The 7643-nt window shown below is 43.2% G+C and overlaps 1 pseudogene across 1 annotated transcript; it reads right to left on the reverse strand.

Moving 5' to 3' along the window:
* Positions 1–5373: 5373 nt before the first annotated feature.
* On the reverse strand, positions 5374–5823 carry LOC308251163 (mitochondrial intermembrane space import and assembly protein 40-like; annotated as a pseudogene). The gene has a single exon. The product of its transcript is annotated as a mitochondrial intermembrane space import and assembly protein 40-like (transcript).
* Between the last annotated feature and the right edge of the window lie 1820 nt (positions 5824–7643).

A 7643-nucleotide genomic window follows, 5' to 3' on the forward strand; every position in this document is an offset into this window, starting at 1 on the left:
CTATATTCCTTATGCTGTACTTTACATCCCCATGACCATTCTGTAACAACCAATTTGTACTTGCCAACCGCTTCACATTTTTCACCCATTTCTCCTAACCTTCCTCCCATCAAAATACAATCTGTATCTATGAATCTGTTTCTGTTCTGCTTGTTCGTTTATTTTGTTTTTTAGATGCAGTTGTTGATAGATACGTATTTATTGCCATTTTATTGTTCATATATTTTTTCTTCTTAAAGAAGTCCCTTTAACATTTCACATAATATTGGTTTGGTGGTGATGGACTACTTTAGCTTTTTCTTGTCTGGGAAGGTCCTTTTTAAAAATATGTTTTTATTGAGTTTAGAGAGAGAGGGAAGGAGAGGGGGAAGAGAGAGAGAAACATGGATCTGTTTTCCCCAAGCCTCCTACTGGAGATTGAGCCCACACTTGGGCATGTGTCCTAACTAGGAATCGAACCAGAGACCCTTTGGTGCATGGGATGGTGCTCAATCAATTGAAACACATTGGCCAGGGCTTGGAAGGTCTTTATCTGTCCTTAGATTCTAAATGATAGCTTTGCTGGGTAGAGCAATCATGGTTGTAGGTCCTTGCTTTTTCATCACTTTGATTATTTCTTGCCAATCCCTTCTGACCTGCAAAGTTTCTGTTGAGAAATCAACTGATAGTCTATGGGAGCTCCCTTGTAGGTAACTAACTGCTTTTTTCTTGCTGCTTTTAAGATTATTTCTTTGTCTTTAACCTTTTACATTTTAATTATGATGTGCCTTCATCTGGATCTCTTTGGGTTCATCCTGTTTGTTAATTTCTGCACTTCCTGGACTTTTCTTCACCAAGTTAGGGAAGTTTTTGGTCATTATTTTTTTCAAATAGGTTTTCAATTTCTTGCTCTCTCTCCCTCTCCTCCTTCCAGCACTCCCATGATGAGAATGTTGGTATGCTTGAAGTTGTTCCAGAGGCTCTTTTCACTATACTCATTAATTTGGATTCTTTTTTCTTTTTGATGTTCTGATTGGGTGTATTTTGCTTCCTTATATGCAAAATTGCTGATTTGATTTTTGGCTTTATCTTCTCTACTGTTGATTCCCTATAAATTATTCTTCATTTCAATTAGTGTATCCTTCATTTCTGACTGATCTTTGATGCTGTTGAGGTTGTCACTAAGTTCATTGAGCATCTTTACAACCAGTCTTAGAACTCTGCATCTAATAGATTGCTTGTCTCCATTTTTTTTAGTTCTTTTTCTGAAATTGTATTCTATTATTTCATATGGGATGTTGTTTCTTTGTCTCCTCATTTTGGTGGCCTCCCTGTATTTGTTTCTACATATTAGGTAGAGCTGCTACATCTCCTGGGCTTGGTAGAGTGGCCTAATGTAGTAGATGCCCTGTATGGTCCAAGTGGCACAGCCTCCCTGATCACTCAAGCTGGGCTATGTATACCTTCTCTTGTAGTTGAGCCTTGATTGCTGTTGGCAGGTCACTAGGAGGGATTTATCCCTAGGTTGATCAGCTGCAAGGACTGGTTGTGACCACTGACCACTGACCTTTGACAGGGACGATCCAGAGACCAGGAAGCATCGATCAGACTGTCAAACCTCAGAAGGAAGGTAGGGGAGGGTGGGGGTAAGGAGGAGAGATCAACCAAAAGACTTGCATGCATGCATATTAGCCTAACCAGTGGACACAGACAACAGGGGGGTGAGGATATGAGTGGGGGGTCGGTTTGGGAAGGTAATGGGGGGATGAGGACAAATATGTAATACCTTAACCCAGTGGTCGGCAAACTCATTAGTTAACAGAGCCAAATATCAACAGTACAACGATTGAAATTCCTTTTGAGAGCCAAATTTTTTAAACTTAAACTTCTTCTAACGCCACTTCTTCAAAATAGACTCGCCCAGGCCATGGTATTTTGTGGAAGAGCCACACTCAAGGGACCAAAGAGCCGCATGTGGCTCGCAAGCCACAGTTTGCCGACCATTGCCTTAACCAAGAAAGAAATTAAAATGCAAAAAACAAAAAAGTGCATAGCACATGTGCCTAGTACTTCTACTTTTACAAACATACCTTAAAGAAAGAGGACCAACTGTACAGAACACAGAACAGGATTTACTTCAGTGGGGCTCTGGTGCCCACAGAGTCCACTCCTTGAGTTTGTCCCTTGTGCAGGTGGTTGGGTGGTGATGCTTTAATGTGGTCTGAAGCGGTCCACTGGTGCACTGGCTCTGGGGCCTCCAAGGAGGTACAGGCCAGGTCAACCACTGCCTGTGTTCTTCCCGGGACCACTGGGCATGAGCTACAAAGCAACATGCAGATGGCTGCTTCTTGTACTGGGCTTGCAGGTGCCCAAGTGAGGCCAAGCTGCAAACCAAGGCCAGCTGCTGCTAGTGCTGGGCCTGGGGCTACTGAGTGAGAGGTATGGGGCATGCTGAGGCCAGATGCTGCTTGTTTGAGAGATTTTAGGAAAATCTGACGCATGAGCCAACACAGGCCATTCCTATGGAAAAGCCACGGGAAACAGGGTAGGTGGGCCTGAAAGTTGGGTGGGGCAGGGCCTCAGGGAATTACCAGAATGAGGTGAACAGTGTGAGCTAGGTTGGTGGAGACTCAGATATGGCACCTTTCTGCCAGCTCTGTGAGGGGAGAGCTCCACAATGGCCTCTGCCAGCACTTCTGTCTAGGAGAAAGCTCTCGCCCTGATGTCAATAATTCATTTCCTCCCTGAATGTCTCTGGTTCCTTTCAAGCTGCTTGCCCTAGCACTGGAACTCAGAGGGAATGAGTCCTAGTAAGTCCATGCATGGACCCTTTAAGAGGAACTGCCCGGAACTCCCTCGGTGCTCCATTTCCTTCAGTCTCAATCCACACTGGTTTTCACAGCCTTAGGTTATGGAGACTTCTCTTCCTGGCACTGGAGCCCTTAGATGGGGGGCCTGGGATGGGGCTGAGACCCCTAGCTCCTCAGGCTGTACCTCTACAGCTGAAATATGCCCCTGATTTTTATCTGCCATGTGTTTGTGGGACTAGCTCCTTCCTCATCCCTGCCTCTTTTACCAAACTCAATGTGACCTTTTCTTTAATTCCCTAGTTGTAGGACTTCCATTCAGCCAGATTTTAGGTAATTCTGGAAGATGGTTGTTCTGTAGTTTAGTTGTATTTTTTATGTGGTTGTGGGAGGGGGTGAATAACTCATTTACCTATACAGCCGCCTTGACTGAAAGAGGTCTGACAGTCTCTTAATGTTGATGAACTACATGGGCAAATGGAAACTCATAGCTTGCTAGTGGGGTATAAATTGATTCATGCATTTCAGAGAGCTATTAGATGATATCTAGTACCATTAAAAGTGCATAGCACAAAAATGGAACTCCCATTTGACCTAGTAATACCACTTCTAGGAATATATCCCAAGAAGCTAGAAACATCAATCAGAAAGGATATATGCACCCCTATGTTCATAGCAGCACAATTCACCATAGCTAAGATTTGGAAACAGCCTAAGTGCCCATCAGCAGATGAGTGGATTAAAAAACCGTGGTACATCTACACAATGGAATACTATGCTGCGCTAAAAAAGAAGGATTTCCTACCATTTGCAACAACATGGATGCAACTGGAGAGCATTATGCTAAGTAAAATAAGCCAGTCAGAGAAAGATAAATATCACATGATCTCACTCATCTATGGGAAATAATGAACAACATAAACTAATGATCAAAAACAGATCCAGAGACAGGGAAGCATCGATCAGACTGTCAAACCTCAGAGGGAAGGTAGGGGAGAGTGGGGGTAACGGGGAGAGATCAACCAAAGGACTTGCATGCATGCATATAAGCCTAACCAATGGACACAGACAACAGGGGGGTGAGGGCATGAGTGGGGGGGGGTTGGGAAGGTAATGGGGGGATGAGGACAAATATGTAATACCTTAACCAATAAAGAAATTAAAATGCAAAAAAAGTGCATAGCACATGTGCCTGGTACTTCTACTTTTACAAACATACCTTAACGAAACACTCAGACATATCATAAGAAGAATGTGTAGATATTTAGTGCAGCAATTTGTAATAGTAAAAGATCCCATCAGTATGAGAGAAGTTATAGAAGCTATTTGTATAATGCCTATGTGCTACAAAAGTGAGGAAGAATCAGTTATATGTTTTAGCACTAATAGATCTAAAAATTATAAGAGCAAGTGAAAAAAAGTTGTCAACCTATTTATATACAACAAATCTATTTGTATAAATTAAAAGACAATACAGTGTAGGTAACTGAGGATACCTATGCTTGTAGTAAATGTATAAAATCATGGAACCCACACGCCAGCATCATGCTATGCTTACCTCTGGGTGAGGAAGTGATCTGTGACTTAGGAATAGGAACAAAGGAAACTTCAGTTCTCTGTGATATTTCATTTCTTAGAAAAAGATATGAAGCAAATATGAAGAATGCTTCTATTTGTTCATGGTAGGTGGTGAATAGATACATGTGTGACATTCTCCATTTATTTTTAAACCGTGCTTTCCTTTTAATTCATGTTTCCTTTTTGGTTGGTACTTTGGTAACAAGTAGGTCTCCACCTCTCAAGAATATTGCATCTGAACAGGCTGAGACAGAGGCAGTGTGAACACAGGCCAACCAGGGCTTTTGGAATAATAAGAACAGCAAAACCAGCTTTTTCTTCAGTTAGAAAGGGACTGTGAATCGGAGAGTCCAAAGCTCTACTTTAAAAAAAAACAAAAACACCTGGAGCTCAATATAAAAATGGAAACCAAAATCTATCAGAAATGAAGCATAGTACCTCATATACTCAAGGTCAAGATGGTTTTTGAGAAATAAGTATCTGATTATCTGCCCTCTTCTATTAGGAATGGCCCCATTCCAGCATTTTTAAAGGAAAATGTTTTTGTTTCTATTTCATTTCCCAAAGAGGTATGTAATCTACTAAAAGGGAGATAATCAATCAAAATAAATCAGCTCACTCATGAGAGACACTCCTAGATAATGATTTTTGGTTGCTGAGAGTATTCAACACATTATTTCAGAGTGGCAAATTTAGAGATAATCTGAGAAGAGAATTTGAAAGTGGCAGCCACAGTCACTGATAGAGTTATGTGAGACACACAGACATATAACTCCCCACCCCCCCTTTTTTTTTAATCAGTGTATATGGCAAGGGGTCCAAACCCCTGATCATCAAAATAAGTAATTTTGTACATTACAGTGCACAGAACAATAGAGGGAAAGACTTTCTTGTAGAGTGACTGAAAGGCATTTGTAGTAAATGTATAAAATCATGGAACATGATTTGTAAAAGGTTCATATCACTCTGAGGTGGAAGGCCTGGAGCCAGTGCTCCAGCATGGCCTTCATTAACTTGACCCCTCCTGTTCTTTGGTTGCAGTGGCCTTAGCTAGAGCTGCCTTTTCTAAACATTCTGCTGGCTCCTCCTCCTCCTCCTCCTCCTCCTCCTCCTCCTCCTCCTCCTCCTCCTCCTTGTCTTAGAGATAGAGGTCCCAGTACTTCTTCATGCATTCCTGCATGGCCTAGAACTGGTCTACACAGTCTGATCCTTTGAGATCCTCTGTGCTATAGTGGAAGCAGGAACAGGCTGACTTGAACTGTTTCCCACAGGGGCCACTAGCCATTCCCCCAAGGCACAGGCAGTACCAGTTAATGTCTCCATTTGGCAGGATCAACCCGTGCTCCTCGTATGGATCATTGGGATCATCAGCCACCAGCTCTGCATTGCTTGGAGTTTCATGGTCTTCTTTGGTCACAAACATGAGTCGATCCTTCCCTTCCTGCCAGCAGTAGGCCATGGCTGCAGCCCAGCACTCCTGCTTTGGTATTCTTTTTACAACAAAAATTTAATGTACAGAGGAGGGATAAAGGGCATAAATGTCTTAAAAAAGAGAGAGAGACACCTGTGTGGGAGAAACCAAGTTGGCGGCATAGGTAAACACCTAAACTGCTGCCTCGCTCAACAATTTCAAAACTACAACTAAAAGACAAAATGGACATCATCCAGAACCACAGGAAGGCTGGCTGAGTGGAAATTCTACAACTAGAAGGGAAGAGAAAAGCACACTGAGACTCAGAGGAGCTGCAGGAGGCAGAGGTACTGAGACATGTGAGGAGAGGACTGGCAACTGAGTGTGCGGCTGACTTTCTCAAGCAGGAGGGAGACAAAAACTCCCGACTGCGCTGAACTCCAGTTCTTGGTGGGACTCTGGGGACCCAGACTCATTCGGGGAGAACCTGGACTGTCTGGCAGCAGGCGGAACTCGAGGGCGGCTTTCTCTCAGAGGTGCTTGCAGCGATTACTATGGGACACTGAGACACAGGGGCCTATTCGGGCAGGGCTGATGGGAAACCAATGCTGTCTGCTTTGCCCTGAGACTCTGCCCCATCCAAGCTGAGCGCAGAGGCTTTTGCAAGTCTTGTCTCATAAGGGTGTCTCCAGCACAGAAGTTCTCCCAGCATAGACACAGCTGATCCTCACAGCCAATTGGGCTGGAGGTCAATTCTCCCAGGGATACCAACAACAATCAAGGCTTAACTACAACAAGACTGTGCACACAGCCCACAAAGGGGTGCACCAAGAGTGTCCACCTCAGGTAACTGGGGAGGCTGAGCCACTGGGCCCTATAGGACACCTAGCACACAAAGCTACTCTATCGACTCAGGGAAGCAACCAAAATGCAGAGACAAAGAAACAGGTCAAAAATGAAAGAAATGGAGGAAAGCAAACGACTGGATATAAAGTTCAAAACCACGGTTATAAGGTTTTTCAAGAATTTCCTAGAAAAGGCTGATAAATTTAGCAAGACCCTCGAGGATATAAAAAAGGACCAACTAGAAATTAAGCATACACTGACTGAAATAAAAAATATTATACAGAGATCTAACAGCAGACTAGAGGATCGCAAGAATCAAGTCAAAGATTTGAAATACAAAGAAGCAAAAAACACCCAACCGGAAAAGCAAAAAGGAAAAAGAATCCAAAAATATGAAGATAGTGTAAGGAGCCTCTGGGACAACTTCAAGCATACCAACATCAGAATTATGGGGGTGCCAGAAGAGAGAGAGCAAGATACTGCAAACCTATTTGAAGAAATAATGACAGAAAACTTCCCCCACCTGGTGAAAGAAATAGACTTACAAGTCCAGGAAGTGCACAGAACCCCAAACAAAAGGAATCCAAAGAGGACCACACCAAGACACATCATAATTAAAATGCCAAGAGCAAAAGACAAAAAGAGAATCTTAAAAGCAGTAAGAGAAAAACAGTTAGTTACCTACAAGGGAGCACCCATATGACTGTCAGCTGATTTCTCAACAGAAACTATGCAGGCCAGACAGGAGTGGCAAGAAATATTCAAAGTGATGAATAGCAAGAACCTACAACCAAGATTATTCTACCTAGCAAAGCTATCATTCAGAATTGGAGGTCAGATAAAGAGCTTCACAGATAAGAAAAAGCTAAGGGGCCGAAACCGGTTTGGCTCAGTGGATAGAGCGTCGGCCTGCGGACTGAAAGGCGCCGGGTTCGATTCCGGTCAAGGGCATGTACCTTGGTTGCGGGCACATCCTCAGTGGGAGGTGTGCAGGAGGCAGCTGATCGATGTTTCTCTCTCAT

This window comes from Plecotus auritus, assembly GCF_963455305.1.
Source record: "Plecotus auritus genome assembly, chromosome: 1".
NCBI lineage: Eukaryota > Metazoa > Chordata > Mammalia > Chiroptera > Vespertilionidae > Plecotus > Plecotus auritus.